General features: G+C 40.4%; 9 non-coding genes across 9 annotated transcripts; all 9 read left to right on the top strand.

The window, feature by feature from the left end:
- Nucleotides 1–443: 443 nt before the first annotated feature.
- Nucleotides 444–516, top strand: trnar-acg (transfer RNA arginine (anticodon ACG)). The gene has a single exon. It is a non-coding gene; the product is annotated as a tRNA-Arg (tRNA).
- A 95-nt stretch (nucleotides 517–611) lies between these two features.
- Nucleotides 612–684, top strand: trnam-cau (transfer RNA methionine (anticodon CAU)). The gene has a single exon. It is a non-coding gene; the product is annotated as a tRNA-Met (tRNA).
- Nucleotides 685–1,062: 378 nt separating this feature from the next.
- Nucleotides 1,063–1,134, top strand: trnah-gug (transfer RNA histidin (anticodon GUG)). Its single transcript has one exon. It is a non-coding gene; the product is annotated as a tRNA-His (tRNA).
- A 287-nt stretch (nucleotides 1,135–1,421) lies between these two features.
- Nucleotides 1,422–1,493, top strand: trnae-uuc (transfer RNA glutamic acid (anticodon UUC)). The gene has a single exon. It is a non-coding gene; the product is annotated as a tRNA-Glu (tRNA).
- Nucleotides 1,494–1,688: 195 nt separating this feature from the next.
- trnar-acg (transfer RNA arginine (anticodon ACG)) lies at nucleotides 1,689–1,761 on the top strand. The gene has a single exon. It is a non-coding gene; the product is annotated as a tRNA-Arg (tRNA).
- Nucleotides 1,762–4,339: 2,578 nt separating this feature from the next.
- trnam-cau (transfer RNA methionine (anticodon CAU)) lies at nucleotides 4,340–4,412 on the top strand. The gene has a single exon. It is a non-coding gene; the product is annotated as a tRNA-Met (tRNA).
- Nucleotides 4,413–5,849: 1,437 nt separating this feature from the next.
- trnah-gug (transfer RNA histidin (anticodon GUG)) lies at nucleotides 5,850–5,921 on the top strand. Its single transcript has one exon. It is a non-coding gene; the product is annotated as a tRNA-His (tRNA).
- Nucleotides 5,922–6,209: 288 nt separating this feature from the next.
- trnae-uuc (transfer RNA glutamic acid (anticodon UUC)) lies at nucleotides 6,210–6,281 on the top strand. The gene has a single exon. It is a non-coding gene; the product is annotated as a tRNA-Glu (tRNA).
- Nucleotides 6,282–6,476: 195 nt separating this feature from the next.
- Nucleotides 6,477–6,549, top strand: trnar-acg (transfer RNA arginine (anticodon ACG)). Its single transcript has one exon. It is a non-coding gene; the product is annotated as a tRNA-Arg (tRNA).
- Nucleotides 6,550–18,541: the final 11,992 nt, after the last annotated feature.

The raw sequence follows: 18,541 nt of genomic DNA, 5'->3' as shown, positions 1-18,541 counted from the left end.
CATGGCGTGAGGATGAGGCATGTGTCTGCTTGTCAGATTATTCTACCTTTCGTTTCTGGATGCTTGAGAAAATTCTTACGGATGCAAACACTTAGGAAATTGTCCTGTATGAGGGCCTATTTCCAAACTCAAGAGTATAATGACATAATTTTCCTTGTGCCTTTTTAACCTTGGAGTCTCATATGGTCTAGCGGTTAGGATTCCTGGTTTTCACGCAGGCGGCCCGGGTTCAACTCCCGGTATGGGAAGCTTCTTGCTGGCTGAGGAAAGCAGAGTGCTGCCTTAACATTTTGCTGGGTTTCAATGGCGATCCTGAAAGAACTTCTAATAGTGCAGCTTGGGTGTTGGGATCTTGCTTTACTTCAGAGCTAAGAGGCCCATTTTGGTGTGACATAGGCCTGAAATGTCCTCTTATCCACTTTGCCTGACAGTTTCTTGCCGGTGGGCCAGTGGCGCAATGGATAACGCGTCTGACTACGGATCAGAAGATTCTAGGTTCGACTCCTGGCTGGCTCGGCTCCTCTGCTTTTGTCGCTCCCCAACATCCGCTAAGATTACTTTGGTTCTTGCCATCCCCTGTGATGCTGGCAGGTAACTAGCTGCATGCCTGAGCCTCGTTAGCGCAGTAGGTAGCGCGTCAGTCTCATAATCTGAAGGTCGTGAGTTCGATCCTCACACGGGGCATTGATCATTTTTAAAAAAGAAACATGCTCGTAATATCCTAAGAGACTCACCTTGTTTTGTTTGGAGCATGGTAAGTGAAGGAGTTTAAGCACCAGTATCTACAATAAAGACTTATGTTCTCCTTGCACATACATGTGCAGTTAATCACAACATCTACGAACAGGGAAAACGAATCTGATTCCAGCTTTTACTTAACTTTGCAAGTACTTTAGAAAAAAGCCTACAGTGGATCATGTAACAGTAGGCTCTTGTTATGATCCGGTAAGTGTTGTTGCACATCTTTCCTCCGATGCATATATCCAGTCATGTGCCGTACAATCAGTTGACAAGCCTATTGCCTGGGAAGAGAGCAAGATCTTTGCTAGTGGATGGTGGGGTGCCGTGATCGTATAGTGGTTAGTACTCTGCGTTGTGGCCGCAGCAACCCCGGTTCGAATCCGGGTCACGGCAAGTCCTTTAAGCTTGCAGCAGGCTTTTCTTGCCTGTCTTTGGAATCATTTAAAGTAAAACAGGTGCATGTCTTGTTTTTCGGTAGTACTGCTTCAGCAAAGCGTTGTGCAACATGGCGTGAGGATGAGGCATGTGTCTGCTTGTCAGATTATTCTAAATTTCGTTTCTGGATGCTTGAGAAAATTCTTACGGATGCAAACACTTAGGAAATTGTCCTGCATGAGGGCCTATTTCTAAACTCAAGAGTCTAATGACATAATTTTCCTTGTGCCTTTTTAACCTTGGAGTCCCATATGGTCTAGCGGTTAGGATTCCTGGTTTTCACCCAGGCGGCCCGGGTTCAACTCCCGGTATGGGAAGCTTCTTGCTGGCTGAGGAAAGCAGAGTGCTGCCTTAACATTTTGCTGGGTTTCAATGGCGATCCTGTTGGAACTTCTAATAGTGCAGCTTGGGTGTTGGGATCTTGCTTTACTTCAGAGCTAAGAGGCCCATTTTGGTGTGACATAGACCTGAAATGTCCTCTTATCCACTTTGCCTGACAATTTCTTGCCGGTGGGCCAGTGGCGCAATGGATAACGCGTCTGACTACGGATCAGAAGATTCTAGGTTCGACTCCTGGCTGGCTCGGCTCCTCTGCTTTTGTCGCTCCCCAACATTCGCTAAGATTACTTTGGTTCTTGCCATCCCCTGTGGTGCTGGCAGGTAACTAGCTGCATGCCTGAGCCTCGTTGGCGCTACCTGGAACACAAGCGCCGGCTTTCAGCACGCCAATCGTGTCACTCTTCTTCCAACGCCACTTCCATTTCTCTCCAATCAGCTCACGGCACAGCGTCCATTTCTTACCAATGAAATCTACTCCTCGGTTATCCCGTCCATTTCTTACCAATCAAAACCCCTGGCGTGTCTCCATTTCTTGCCAATCAAATCGCAGCGCTTGCCCGATGCTCTGTCCATTTTTAACCAATTAAATGTTTCTCCACCGCGGGCCTTCCATTTCTGACCAATCAAAATCCTCGCCACCTTAAAGCGTGGCTTAAAGAGATACACTCTTTAAAAAATTACACTCTTTGATTTTGAGTGTGAATTCAAACGAATTCCTTTGAAATTCAATTCATAATTTAAGTCTGGTTAGTAAAAAAAAACATATTATAAAAACCACCTTCAAGTATATTAAATATTGTGGCGTCTGTTATACTATATAAAATATTGTGGTATCTGTTATACTATATAAAATATAGAGGTACACCTGTTATACTATGTAAAATATTGTGGCATCTTTTTTACTATATATATATTGTGGCATCTGTTATACTATATAAAATATAGTGGTACATGTGTTATACTATGTAAAATAAATGCTGGTATACCTGTTATAATATATAAAATATTGAGATATACCTTTAATACTATATAAAATATTGTGGCATCTGTTACACTATATAAACTATTATGTTATCTGTTATACTATATAAAATATTGTGGCCTCTGTTATACTGTATAAAATATAGTGGTAAACCTGTTATACTATATAAAATATTGTGGCCTCTGTTATACTGTATAAAATATAGTGGTACACCTGTTATACTATATAAAATATAGTGGTTCACCTGTTATACTATATAAAATATAGTGGTACACCTGTTACACTATATAAAATATTATGTTATCTGTTATACTATATAAAATATAGTGGTACACCTGTTATACTATATAAAATATTGTGGCGTCTGTTATACTATATAAAATATTGTGGCTTCTGTTATACTGTATAAAATATAGTGGTAAACCTGTTATACTATATTAAAATATTGTGGCCTCTGTTATACTGTATAAAATATAGTGGTACACCTGTTATACTATATAAAATATAGTGGTTCACCTGTTATACTATATAAAATATAGTGGTACACCTGTTACACTATATAAAATATTATGGTATCTGTTATACTATATAAAATATAGTGGTACACCTGTTATACTATATTAAATTATTGTGGCGTCTGTTATACTATATAAAATATAGTGGTACACCTGTTACACTATATAAAATTTTGTGGCGTCTGTTATACTATATAAAATATTGTGGTATACATGTTATACTATGTAAAATATTGTGGCATCTTTTTTACTATATAAATATTGTGGCATCTGTTATAGTATATAAAATATAGTGGTACACGTGTTATACTTTGTAAAATATTGTGGTATACCTGTTTTACTATGTAAAATAAATGCTGGTATACCTGTCATACTATATAAAATATTGAGATATACCTTTAATACTATATAAAATTGTGTGGTATACCTTTAATACTATATAAAATATTGTGGCATCTGTTATACTATATAAAATATTGTGGTATCTGTTATACTATATAAAATATACTGGTACACTTGTTATACTATATAAAATATAGTGGTAAACCTGTTATACTATATAACATATTGTGATATAACTTTAATACTGTATAAAATATTGTGGTATACCTTTAATAGTATATAAAATATTCTGGTATCTACAATATTGTGGTATACATTTTATACTATGTAAAATATTTTGGTATACCTGTTATAATATATAGAACACTGTGGTATACATATTATACTATGTAACAATTTGTGATAAGCCTTTTATAGTACATAAAATGTATTTTTTTTTTTCACATAATTTAGAGATTAACAGTAAATTAAGATTAGTGTATAGAAAAACGTGTTTAAATGCCTCTAAATTTCAGTTAATTTTAGTTACATTTAAAATCTAAGCTGCTGTTCTTTGATAGCACACCGGGATTTGAACTCGCGACCTTTGTATCTGCCCCGATCTTCCCTTTAGCTCAGAAAATGACAATAATAATATAAAAAGAAACATATTCAACGAAATAAACACTGCAGTTCTTTAAAAGAGGCAGAACCATTTCATTTTTCAGTTTTTGCTCGATGGTTAACTTTTCTTTTTCTCGCTTTCTTTCCTTTTCCCTTCTTCCCCCTTCTTCCCTCCATTTTTTCTTCTTCCCACGGCAAAGTAGACTGTTGTTCCGCAGCTTTGGCGCAATGGATAACGCGTCTGACTACGGATCAGAAGATTCTAGGTTCGACTCCTGGCTGGCTCGGCTCCTCTGCTTTTGTCGCTCCCCAACATCCGCTAAGATTGCTTTGGTTCTTGCCATCCCCTGTGGTGCTGGCAGGTAACTAGCTGCATGCCTGAGCCTCGTTAGCGCAGTAGGTAGCGAGTCAGTCTCATAATCTGAAGGTCGTGAGTTCGATCCTCACACGGGGCATTGATCATTTTTAAATAAGAAACATGCTCGTAATATCCTAAGAGACTCACCTTGTTTTGTGAGGAGCATGATAAGTGAAGGTGTTTAAGCACCAGGGGCCAGTTGTTCAAAAAATGTAATCCGGATCAAAATTATCCAGATTTGGTAATCACATTTTTTGCTATCCAGGATCAGGTGATCTGTCTTACTTTTAAGACAGTTTTTCAAAGCAATATTGGATTGGATCAACCTGATCCAGAAACACAGTTTTCAGGATTACCTAATCCGGATTACCAGCTATGTAAAAAACAGATAGAAGAACCAACAGGGGTTGATGACTCTTTTTCTTGCAGTAACAAGATACTGCTTATTGCAAAAGAATACGAGCAATTGAGCGTTCTGCAGAGACGCTTTGCATGCCTTAACTATTTGCGAGTCGAACCACAGGGAGCATGCAACATAACACTTGCATGTATTGTCCTGCCCAATGTTGCTACCAGACGCAATGTCCCTCTCTGTGATGTTCATGATGCACCTGAGCCTGTTGAAGAACCAGGACAAACTCTGGTGTTCTTTTCAATTGTTCGAAATTATTTTTGACAGCTTCATATCTGATAAATGTTTCTTTGACATTAATATACAGTGATGAATGACAGTGACGTAGATGAAAAAATGAATATATTATTTTTGTTTGTTATTGAAATCTTTTGGGGGGTTTATTTAATGGGGTCAAGATTGTTTTTATTTTTACGTTACTATAGTAAAAGGCTTAATTGGTAGCCAATGTCTACTTTATTACTGTAACGGTTAAACAGGTCAAGTGCAAAATAGAAGTAAATGTATATACACTAAATTGTACAAATGTATTTTTTTTTTACTTTAAAACTTTGATTTTAAAGTTTTACCACATTTACTTCCTGAAATCCCCCTTGAAATCCTACCCCTTGTTGGGATCAGGGTAATCCTGTTTTTTTGGATCAAAGTTATCCAAATCCTACTGAAAAGTTTTGAACTACAGAAACTGAAGGTTTGATCCATTTACAAACTAGGATTGGATTACGTGATCTGATCCGATTTCAGAATGCTTCTTTCCCTTTTGAACAACCCGTTTTCCAGATTTGATCCAATCCGATAACCGAAATCCGATCAGATTACCTCTGAACAACTGGCCCCAGTATCTACAATAAAGACTTATGTTCTCCTTGCACATACATGTGCAGTTAATCACAACATCTACGAACAGGGAAAACGAATCTGATTCCAGCTTTTACTTAACTTTGCAAGTACTTTAGAAAAAAGCCTACAGTGGATCATGTAACAGTAGGCTCTTGTTATGATCCGGTAAGTGTTGTTGCACATCTTTCCTCCGATGCATATATCCAGTCATGTGCCGTACAATCAGTTGACAAGCCTATTGCCTGGGAAGAGAGCAAGATCTTTGCTAGTGGATGGTGGGGTGCCGTGATCGTATAGTGGTTAGTACTCTGCGTTGTGGCCGCAGCAACCCCGGTTCGAATCCGGGTCACGGCAAGTCCTTTAAGCTTGCAGCAGGCTTTTCTTGCCTGTCTTTGGAATCATTTAAAGTAAAACAGGTGCATGTCTTGTTTTTCGGTAGTACTGCTTCAGCAAAGCGTTGTGCAACATGGCGTGAGGATGAGGCATGTGTCTGCTTGTCAGATTATTCTACCTTTCGTTCTCTGGATGCTTGAGAAAATTCTTACGGATGCAAACACTTAGGAAATTGTCCTGCATGAGGGCCTATTTCTAAACTCAAGAGTCTAATGACATAATTTTCCTTGTGCCTTTTTAACCTTGGAGTCCCATATGGTCTAGCGGTTAGGATTCCTGGTTTTCACCCAGGCGGCCCGGGTTCAACTCCCGGTATGGGAAGCTTCTTGCTGGCTGAGGAAAGCAGAGTGATGCCTTAACATTTTGCTGGGTTTCAATGGCGATCCTGTTGGAACTTCTAATAGTGCAGCTTGGGTGTTGGGATCTTGCTTTACTTCAGAGCTAAGAGGCCCATTTTGGTGTGACATAGGCCTGAAATGTCCTCTTATCCACTTTGCCTGACAGGTTCTTGCCGGTGGGCCAGTGGCGCAATGGATAACGCGTCTGACTACGGATCAGAAGATTCTAGGTTCGACTCCTGGCTGGCTCGGCTCCTCTGCTTTCGTCGCTCCCCAACATTCCCTAAGATTACTTTGGTTCTTGCCATCCCCTGTGGTGCTGGCAGGTGACTAGGTGCATGCCTGAGCCTTGTTGGCGCTACCTGGAACACAAGCGCCGGCTTTCAGCATGCGAATCGTGTCACTGTTCTTCCAAAGCCACTTCCATTTTTCTCCAATCAGCTCACGGCACAGCGTCCATTTCTTACCAATGAAATCTGCTCCTCAGATAACCCGTCCATTTCTTGCCAATCAAAAACCCTGGTGGGTCTCCATTTCTTGCCAATCAAATCGCAGCGATTGCCTGACGCTCTGTCCATTTTTAACCAATTAAATGTTTCTCCACCACTCCATTTCTGACCAATCAAAATGCATGCCGCCTCTCCTTTTCTTACCAATCACATCCCTTCAACAGTTATAGGTAAAAAAAAAGATCTAACTATCTATTTAGCTGTCTATCTTTTTTGAAAATATTTATTTAGCTAGCTAGCTAGCTAGCTCCGTTGGTAATATTGGACTAAGATGGCATAAAAAAAAAACACCGTGCGATGGGTGATGAGGAGTGGGTGGCCAGGCTGAAGACTTTCGCTGGTACGGGTGTTTGGCCTTCGGAGGCGGGGAACAGGCCAGCCCTGAGGCAAAAGAAATGGCATGAGGAAAGAGGAGTCTGAGGTGTTAAAAAGGGACTTTAATGATCTTTTTACCACACTGCACAAATTCAACATTCAGACATTCATCAGTGGTCCTCTGCCTGCAAGAGGCTGCAATATGTTCTCTAGGCTGCTGGCTTTAAACATTTGGCTTCAGAAAACCTGCAGGTCAAACGGACTGAACTTCATTGACAATTTCAATCTGTTTTTTGGGAAGAGAGAGTTTTTCAGGCGAGATGGACTGCACACCAACAAGAGAGGAGTCAAATTCCTGTCAGAGAACTTCATTTTTTCTCTGTGCAACTTCTCTGTTCCCACTGGTGAAGACACGTCAGCTTTAACACCCAAGGACACTGTCTGCAGTACAGAGACACAACATCCTGCCCCCACAGAGACTGCGGAGTTATCGGACGGGAGCCATGATCTGCTGTATCAGCTGCCGGAAACACCGCAACTGCATGAACACTCCACACCATCCTCCATCTCCACCTCATCATCATCATCCTCCATCTCCACCCCATCATCACCCCACCTGAACTTCCCAGCAACCATGGAGAAGCTGGTATCTGCAGGGACAAGACTGACGCTTTCTCTGTCAGCGAGTCCTCAGGTACAGCGAAAAATCAGCACAACTTCTCCTCCACAGTCACCTACTGCCTCACGGACCCAGCAACCCCCCTCCTCACCACCACTACACTCCCCAATCAAGGAGTTAGAAAAGGGGACCAAAATGAAGCCCAGTGAGCATGAACATGAGGAAGTATTAAACAAACTCCCCCCACAACCCAAAAAGAAGAGACAAGCTCCTAAACCACCGGACAGACAGCTCCGCTCTCGACTTCTTCACCAGCAGGAGCCCCTCCCACCTCCGTCCACCATAAGGGAAGAGGCCACCACAAGTAATCCAGCAAACTGATATCTTTTGGGTCCGTGCTGCTACAGTGGTGAAGTCAGCAGTACATGTTTTCAAAACAAGTACGGACCCTGTGTGCCAATTATCTCCCCCATTCCAGTTCTTATCAGAAGCAGAAAGAACAGAGAGTATAGGTCAGATAATGTGAATATATCCAACTTGCAGTATGTAAATTGTAACCCACAGGCTTTGGAACAAAACACACAGGTTATTAAGTTAGCTCTACTAAATATCAGATCTCTTACAAACAAGTCCTATCTAATTAATGATTTTATTACAAATTATGGGCTTGATTTTCTGTTTTTAACAGAGACATGGTTAAATTCTTGTAGTGCTGAAAGTGTATTAATTGAGTCGGCTCCACCAAACTTTAACTTTTTAAATGTCTCACGTACCGGCAAGAAAGGTGGAGGTGTAGCTATGCTGTTTGATGATACTTTCCAATGCAAGCAGTTATCACTTGGTGACTTCACATCTTTTGAATATTTAGGTGCAGTTTTAAAAGGGACACCAAGAATATTACTAGTAATTGTCTACAGGCCTCCAAGGTACAATGCTGATTTTATTGATGATTTTACAGATATGCTGTCTTTTATTTCTACTGAATTTGATCATTTTATTATTGCTGGTGATTTTAACATTCATATTGATAATTCCAAGGATAATTATGCCAGAGAACTCTATGATGTATTTGACTCTTTTGAACTCTCTCAGCATGTGACTGGAAGCACACACTGTCATGGTCACACCCTGGATTTGGTTATCTCAAAAGGTCTCAACATATCAGCCTCTATTAAGGATGTCGCACTGTCAGATCACTACTGTGTCTTCTTTGAAATGTGGACTTCAATACACAGTGAAACCAGACAGATTAGGTACAAGAAAAGGCAGATAAATGACATGACAGCTGAACTTTTTGTGAGCAAAGTGTGCTCTGCACCATGCAAACCATCAGACTCTGTAGATACTCTGCTGGATAGTTTTAACTCAAAAACTGCTAGAGTTTTAGATGAGATTGCACCAGTTAGAGTTAAAACCATGCCATGCAAGCAGAAAGCACCATGGAGAAATGATGCTGCAGTTCAGCTCCAAAAGAGAGAATGCAGAAAGGCTGAGCGCAGATGGCGTAAAACCAAGCTTCACATTCACAAAGAAATTTTTAAAGATAGACTGCGTGATTACAATAAAATAATGTGCACATGTAGACAATCCTACTTCTCCAGCATTATTAACAATAATATTAACAATAGCAAAGTTCTTTTCACTGTGGTTGACAGACTAACTAACTCACCTATATATATGACCCCTGAGCTAGTTTCAACTGAGAGATGTAATGAGTTTGCTAAATTTTTTAATACTAAAATCCACAATATCAGGCAAGACATCAGTACATCTATATTCACCAACGAGCCCTCGTGCTCTCCAAAACCATGCATCATAGTCAACATGTCCCAATTTAGCACTATTAATGAAGAAGTTTTAATTGATACAGTGAGTCACCTCAAATCATCCACCTGCAGTCTTGATACATTACCAACCAAGTTTTTAAAGAATGTTTTTTACTCAATATCAGAAGACATTCTTCAAATAGTAAATACCTCACTCATGTCAGGTGTTTTCCCAAATGCATTAAAAACAGCCGTTGTGAAGCCTCTCTTAAAAAAGAAAAATTTAGATACAAACTTATTAAACAATTACAGACCAATCTCTAATCTACCATTCATTGGAAAAATAATTGAAAAAATTGTCTTCAAGCAAGTTATGCACTTCCTGTCCATAAATAACTGTCTAGACCAATTTCAGTCAGGTTTCCGGCCCAATCATAGTACTGAGACTGCGCTTATTAAGGTTATCAATGACATTCGCTTAAACACAGACTCAGGAAAAATGTCTATTCTACTACTGCTTGATCTCAGTGCTGCTTTTGACACCATTGACCACAACATTCTCATAGATAGACTTGAGAACCGGGTTGGAATTTCTGGAACTGTCCTAAAATGGTTCAGTTCATACCTTCAAGGAAGGAAATACTTTGTGGAAATGGAAAATAATGTTTCTGAGACTGTGCCAGTGACCTGTGGTGTACCCCAGGGTTCAATTCTTGGGCCACTCTTATTTAATTTATATATGATTCCTCTGGGTGAAATCATGCGTGACTATGGGATATCTTACCACAGCTATGCAGATGACACTCAGATCTACATGGCCCTCTGCCCAAACAACTATGGTCCCATTGACTCACTGTGTAAATGCCTTGAGCAGATAAATAAATGGATGGGACAGAACTTTCTGCAGTTAAACAAAGATAAAACAGAGATTATTTTATTTGGGAATAGTAATGAGAGGCACAGACTAGCTGCCTATCTGGATTCAAAAAGCCTGAAATCTAAAGAACTAGTGCGTAATCTTGGTGTACAAATGGACTCTGATCTCACTTTTAACAGTCACGTCAAAGCCGTCACCAAATCAGCATTTTATCACCTAAAGAACATAAATAAGATCAGAGATTTTCTGTCTAAAGCAGATCTGGAGAAACTCATCCACGCCTTTATTTCTAGTAGGATTGATTACTGTAATGGACTCCTAACTGGACTCCCAAAAAAGACCATCAAACAGCTTCAGCTGATTCAGAATGCAGCAGCCAGAGTTCTGACTAGAAGTAAAAGAAGAGAGCACATCACCCCCATCCTTAAATCCCTGCACTGGATACCAGTATGTTACAGAATAGACTTTAAGGTTCTGTTACTGGTCTATAAATGTGTTAATGGTGCAGGACCAGCATATTTATCTAATGAGCTCCAGCAGTATGAGCCGAGCAGAACTCTCAGATCATCAGGAACTGCTCAGCTAGAGCTGCCTAAAGTAAAAACTAAACACGGAGAGGCAGCGTTTAGTTACTACGCTGCTCTTAAATGGAACCAGTTAACAGAGAGCATTAGAAGAGCTCCAACACTAAACATGTTTAAATCCAGACTGAAAACCTACATGTTTGATCAGGCTTTCAGCTCAGCTTAAAACACTGCAGCTCCGCCCACTTTTATTCTGTAACGGCACTTTTATATTATGTTTTTTTCTTATTTAAATTTTATTTCCAATTCCTTGTTGTTCTTTTACATGTTTTTAATTTTACTTCTCTTTGTTTTAATCATGTATGTTTTATTCATGCTTTATTCTTATTTTATTTTTATTTAAAATTCCTTGTTGTTAATCATGTTTGAATCAATCATGCTTTACTCTTATTTTAGTTTTTATTTTCCATTTTTACTGTTATTCTTTTACATGTTTTTTTTAATTTTTATTTTTATATGACTTCTCTGTGTATTTTCTAGTTTGTAAAGCACTTTGAATGACCGCTGTGTATGAAAGGTGCTATATAAATAAACTTGCCTTGCCTTGCCTTGCCATGAGTTCTATCAAAAGGCAAGCATTAAACACATAATAAATCAAGGCTCTGCGATGTAGTGATTTTTACGTGTTTAAGATAGTTTTGTAGTTTTATTTGTATAGACAGTCTGAACGGTTTATAGAAACGTGACAAAAGAGACTATTCTGCCTATTTGTTTTTATTATTAAACACATTTTCTCAGTGTGTTAATTAAATTGTTATAAATTGTTGTAACAAAGTCATTTTGACGCATCAAACGCGTCTAATACTTTTCATGCTTATTAAAATATTAGTATTATATTCGTAAACATATCTAATATATACATATTAATTTCTATTATATATTTAGATTTGCACTAGATTTGCACTGGTTTCTCTAGAACACTGCTCTGAAGGACTCTGAACCATTTGATTATGCATAAACAGTGGAATCCCCCTATAGATTATTCAGTGAGTACCACGTGATTTTAGGTCACACAATATAGAATTAAATTAATGTGTTATACAATTAATGTGTTAATACATTTATACACTGACTGACCATTTCATTTACTATACTGTACATTATGACTAGAGCCCCATAAAGATGGTTATGGGACACATAAATTAAGATGCCAGTTAATACAGTTATACACTGACTGACCATTTCATTTACTGTACTGTGCATTAATGACTAGAGCCCCATAGAGATGGTTATGGGACACATAAATTAAGATGCCAATTAATGCATGTGCCTCACACTTTTTTCCTGTTTGTGACTTTCCTGGCCCCTCAGTGTCTGCCTACAAGCTCACATAGTGACAATCTACATATATGTTGTTCTACAATGGCTAATGAAATCACAAATCAAGTCCAGTAAGAGTATGAAGCCAGAATTCTACATTTTGTAATGATTTATTTAATTACGGCACATACAAGTTTTGGTACATTACTGTCCTTTAATGCTAGCTACATTACAGCACATATTAACAATGCATACAGTAAATTGTCCTATTTGAATTTCTTGCAGATAGAGAAGTGTCCAGCACAGCTCAAACAACAGACGTCAATTTTTGGGGGTCGTCAGAGCTGTGTGTGCGGGTACCACTGTGTAAAGGTGTGGAAATAGGTGGATATAATGAGCAGAAAAAAGCATGTATTATGTATTTAAGTGATTTTTAATGGTTGTACTTGTTTTTTTATGTATTTCTTTAGACCACTAGTGAACATACATCTACTGTGCCATGCACATCAAGCCAACCTGTGTGTTCCAGCCCCTCTTTACCCACACTCATAGTTTCCCAGCGACACATAGTGAGTGAAGTATTCCCTTCTTACTTTTTACGTTTGTTTTTTACCCTTAAAAAGGGTCTTCTTCAGTTTTTGGTAGACAAATTTTGCTGGAATTATTATTGAAAGAGCGTTCTTACTCAAACCAGTTTTAAGTACTCCCATGTGGTACAATACGATTTTCTTTTTCTGTTCCCAATTAGTGAAATTTCTACATTTCTACTAATTTCTACACATTAATTAATTTATTAATTAATTAATGTAGTCAAATCTCTATCAGTGTAAAATTAAGAAAAACAATGGTCATTATATTTGTATGATCATTTGTATGATCAAATGTTTTTTGCTTTTTTAAAATTAAGACGTTTATATGATACCACTTGGACTAAATTGCTCTAATTTATTTTTCTTTCTTTAGTTTAAACCATCACGTTTTGGTGGAAAGCATGTCGCTGCAGCAAAACCAGTGCTTAGTCAGGCCAGGCCTCCAACTAAGGTATGGTTTAGTGCATGGGCCACCACTCCGATCTGTAAAGGGCCAGTCAGGGTGTATGTTTTCATTTCAACCAAGCAATGACATGTCCTATATAACCAATTGTTTGGCTGAGACTAGCCGATTAAGCAAGTAGAATCCGGTGTGCTGCTGGTAGTTTAGAAAGCCTACAGCCATACCAGCCAAGATTGGTGAACACTGGTTTAGAGAATGTAAATGTTTGTTATATCATAGCCAGTGTTGGGAGTTACTAACGCCGTTACTTTTTTTCAGTAACGAGTAATCTAACTAATTACTATGACTGTAACTATAACGCCGTTACCATTTCCGACACCCCGTTACTGCTCGTTACTTTAGCCGCTCTATGAACTTTTTTTTACTTCGCCTTGCCCTGGTTAACCCCTCCTCTGTCCGGTGAACTTGAGCTTCTGGCCGCTGTGCCTGTGGTTTGGCGTGGTGAAGTGAGGCACAATTGTGACGATTTGCGTGCTTTAATTAATTCAGTGATTGCCGTGGACAGCCAAAGTTCCGAATTAAGGACGTTAATCTTTTTTTAGCTCCTCCGGTTTTTGTGGTGCTGCTGCTTTCTCTTTTAGAGCTTAGATTCTCTGCCTGAACCCGACCTGACCCGAGGACCGACCCAAAATCGGGCTCCTATTTTTATTTTATACAAAGCTCTGGTGTGATAATCACAATGTTGCTAAGTAACCAATTATTACTGTTCACTAAAGCGAACGAAATAGCGAAAACTGAAAGTGAAAAAAACATTTGTGTTAACTGAATCTAATAAAAACGGTAATTAAAAGGAAAAAAACATAACTATCTCAAACTGTATTTTGTGTTTATAAAACGAACTGAAATTACTGATAGAATACCCTAATTTTCGTGTTTAATTTATTTATAAGCGCTGTTGTACAGCGGAGTTGTACAGCGGGCGGTGTTGTGCCGAGCGCGCGGCACCTCGTGGTCCGTTAGTTCTTGTGTAAAGCGCTCCTGCTAGCCGCAAAATACGACAGAAAACACTGAGAAACTGCAGAATTATGTATGGGATTACAATATGCGTGCGAGGCAGATGAAAGAGAAACAGGAGATACAGTGTGTTAGAACATTTACCTGTGAGTAGCTCATACCAGAACAGGCAAATCTCTCTCTCTCTCTCTCTTTTTCTCTCTCTCTTTCTCTCTTTCTCTCTCACGTTTCTTAGATTGATCTCTCTGATGAGATGTGTGAAAACTAATACAAACTAGCAAGCCCACCCTAAAAACTTGCTGAACAGAAAAAAAATAATAATAAAATTAAACTATAATAAAAATGAAAAATGTAATCACGTAGCTCTGGGCGCACGTGAACGCCTCCACGTTTGACTTGCAGCATTGTGTGTAGCTGTTCTTAAAAATCAATTAAATTAAATAATAGTTCTATGCTTTTATGTTATAGTGTTAATTAACATAATTCTGATTATATTTCGCTCATTCAATCAGCCCAAAAACAGACAGTTTATGGGGCGGATCGGGTCGGGCTCATAATGACAGTTCATGGTTCGGGTTTGGGCAGAACGTGCACGGGCCCCGGCTGGGTCGGGTCGGATTTTTTGGGCCCGATCTAAGCTCTATTCTCTTTTGGTGAAGCTGTTATATTAATACCATTTTAACGGTCATTAGATTGTTGTTTTTGTCCATTATTTTGTTTTGTTTATATATACATATTTCCTTTGAGTGTGGCTTGGTTTGTTTAATTTCATCCCCAGACGCGTTTTTCTGTTTTTTCCGTTTTTTTCAGTATTACAAGTTTTAGTAATTTTCTTTGGTTCTGTGGAGAATTTCGTTTTGTTTTTTTGAAATTCGTTGTAGGTCAGGTTGCAGTGCCCAGACTGCGGCAAGCAGCTGACTGGTTGCGGAATCCATAAAAGAGTGCGACATGTCTTGGACATTGACAGATATTACCTGATGGTGACAGAGACTCTCCGTTGCACTTTTTGTAAAGTCACCCATCTGTCAACAAGCAAGACCATCCTGGACCAACTGGATGTCCCTCACCGGTCAGAGTTCCGAATCATCCTCACACGAGAGTAAGTAGCACAGACTGTCAGTTACATTCTGAGCACAACTTTAAATTTACCTCAGACAAAAGTCTACAATAGTTGTCTGTCTTGTTTTACAGGTATGCTTGTGATATTAGGGTCATCTGTCTGATGAGAGAGAGGACATTGGGGAGCAGCTCCAATCGTCTCCTAAAGCAGCTGAAAGAAAATCACAGTGAGGAGTGGTTGATTTGCCTTGCCAGATATTTTGGGGAGTGTGAATCTTTTGTAGCGCATCCCAGCCTTTTTCCTGTGGTTTTCCAAGAGCCCCCAGAGCCGGTTGCTGTCCCCACAGACAGATGGCTTCTTACGGTCTGCGGAAAGGACATAATGAGTCGAGTCGACCACATCAAGGCTTCCATTACGTCCATGTTTGGATCCATTTTAAAAATGGACTCCACTAAAAAGGTATTAGATCATTACTGTGTAACATTTAGATAAAATTCCACTCAGGGTTGTTGTGTGTGAAATGCTCTGTTCAAAAGAAATGTGTGGAGTCCGAATTGTTCTTGGCTTTGCTGTCTGAAATTTTATTTGCTTCTAAAATTACCTCTATTTTATGATCAACACACAAAACACTTGTAGGTTTACTGGTGGTTTTGAATAGCAAATGAAATGGCTTTATTTGCACTGCAGACATAACCCCTCCTTTCTATCACCATATGTTAAATCAGTGAGATTCAGTAGGTTTCTCTACTAATTAACAATTCTCATTTAACAATGGCTGATTATTGATGCAATGCAATCTTATGTCCTATTTTTTGTTAGATCACAAGGAAGCTTGCTGGTCCAGCCAAGGGGACAGCACAGTGGGTGACCTCTGTCAGCAACGAGAGAGGTCAAATTCTCATCAGTGTGCTCACTGCGCAAGAGGGGCCAGGATTGGATGCAATGGTCAAAGGTCTCATCAAGAGATACTCCCAGGCAGCCATGGTGCCACCAAAGCTCTTGTATGTGGACTCTGGCTGCTGCAAGGACACAGGTGGACAGACTAAACTGGAGGAGAGGTTTAGCGGTTGGCCAGACCTCATTGTCAGACTGGACATCTACCATTTTATGAGGCGCCTGGCTGTCGGTTGTACCACTGACGCTCATCCTCTGTACCCCACGTTCATGGCCCGATTGTCCTCCTGCATTTTTGAATGGGACCCAAATGATGTTGCCTTGCTGCGCTTGGCAAAGAGGAAACAGTTTAAAAAGAGGGTGTTCCTGGGGTGACCAGTGCAATGGTGGACAGGAACATCACAAAAAATGAGCTGGCCCAGTACTGCAGACGAAGGACACGGGGTGAGGAGACCACAATCCTCCTCATTCAAACACTCCTGCAGGAGCTGATGGGAGAGAAGGGCAGAGACCAAATGGCTGTCCCTTTGTTGGACAATGTCAGAATGGAGCACATATGGTGTGTGCAGCAGAGGCATGTAAAGTGCATTCAGGATGTGCCAGGTGTACCGCTGTACACTGACATAGGGAACACCACAGTGGAAGGCATTATACTAACCAGGTACAGATGTGCAAGAGGCTCTACATCCCTGGAATCCTTCCACCTGCACCTCAACAGATTCATCCCAGGTGAGTTGTGGCAATATTAATAAAATACATTTACTGTTAGCAAAGAACAAATTAGCATTGCGATGGTTAAACTGTTTGATTAAAATGTATGTGTATTTTTAAGGTACACAGGCCAACAGTCTCAACTTCCAGCTGTACCTGTTGGAGGGTCTTAACAGGTGGAATCATAATAGGAGTGTGGAGTCTGTGGCATCCAAACCTCCCTCTTTTCTATGTTATTCTGGGGACCTACTTCACAGTGTGAACAACAGCTCTCTGAAAGTGCTTGGGCGGAGGTTTGTCCCATTGTTTCAGCCACCCACACAGTACACTGGTAAGTTATTCTGAACTTAAAATACTCCAAACTGTTTAATGTCAAAGTATTTATGTTACCCAGCTCAAGGTCCATTCTCTTAATTTAACATGTTATTGAGCTTGTTTTATGTTAATGTCCTCCCTTTTAAATGAATCAAGATCTTTTTTTAGAATTCTTGAGTTTTATTTATATACAAAGCCATTATACTATTTGCAGAGTAACACCCAACTTTATCGTATTTTACATCAACCATTCAAGATACATCATTGCTTGTACTATTTATTAAAGAGAAGTTCCATAAGAAATAAAAGTAAATATTAGTTCAACAAGCAGTCCCAAATGTAAAATGCCAGATGTTATGTTTCAAGTCCAAGAGCAGCTGCTCTTCTTGACGCCGGGGCAGGCGGTGTGGCCACTCTTCGCGATGCCAGGCCAGGCGGAGCGGCTGCTGTTCGTGGCGCCGGGGCTGGCGGAGCGGCGGCTCTTCGTGCTGTGGTAGGTGGAGTGGCTGCTCCCCCTCTGGGTCGACCTTGCTCTCGTCATGGCTGTACTCCCCCCTCCACGACTCCAGGCAAAGAGTCGCAGAGCTCGTCCTCCTCCTCCGGCAAGACGCAGCAGTCCGGGCAGGTGTGAGCACAGTCGGCCTCCCGGTGTCTGGGTCGAGGATACTACTCACACCAGCCGAGTTCGGGGCAAGGCGTCCACAGCTGCTGCGGCCGCCTCTCGCTGGCGTCTACTTAGAGCTGCCGGAGCAACTCTAGGTTCTCCGATGCCGTTTCCCTTGGCTGGGGCTCTGGCTCGAGGGGAAAGCAGGTGAAGGGGGAGTCCCATGGCCCACAGCAGAGAAGCGGCGGTGAGTAGCTGGGGGCGGGCCTCTTTGTTTTTCTCCTGCATGGCATTGTTTACAGCGTTAGCGTGTGCACAAAAAAAAACAAAAACAAAAACTGATGTGTGGCTTCGGGCGGCCAAACAAAGGCACAAATTGAGCCCAATACAACCCCGTGTCGTGCTCCACTCCGCGGCTTCCTCCCTACCAGGTCACTGGACCCTGCCCCAAAAAAGGCAGTTTCCGCATTCTCCACCACTGTGACTGGCCCCTGGGGTTAAGGGCGTGGCCACTGTGGCCACCCGGTAGCAGGAAGCACAGAGAGATACACAGACACGGGAGCAAATTAACAAAACGTACTTTTATTTAGCTCAAAAACACCCTCCACCAGACCCAGAATAACTCAAAACAACATAACGTGGCCCAATGGGGCTCTAGAGTCTGTAGAGATTACTTATTAAGTATTTTCAAGGTCCGTGCGGCCGTGAGTTTATATACCTGT

This window comes from Astyanax mexicanus, chromosome 25 (genome assembly GCF_023375975.1).
Source record: "Astyanax mexicanus isolate ESR-SI-001 chromosome 25, AstMex3_surface, whole genome shotgun sequence".
NCBI classification, from domain to species: Eukaryota; Metazoa; Chordata; class Actinopteri; order Characiformes; family Acestrorhamphidae; genus Astyanax; species Astyanax mexicanus.
The sequence above is the reverse complement of the archived record's forward strand: the minus strand, read 5'-3'. Positions and strand labels throughout refer to the sequence as shown.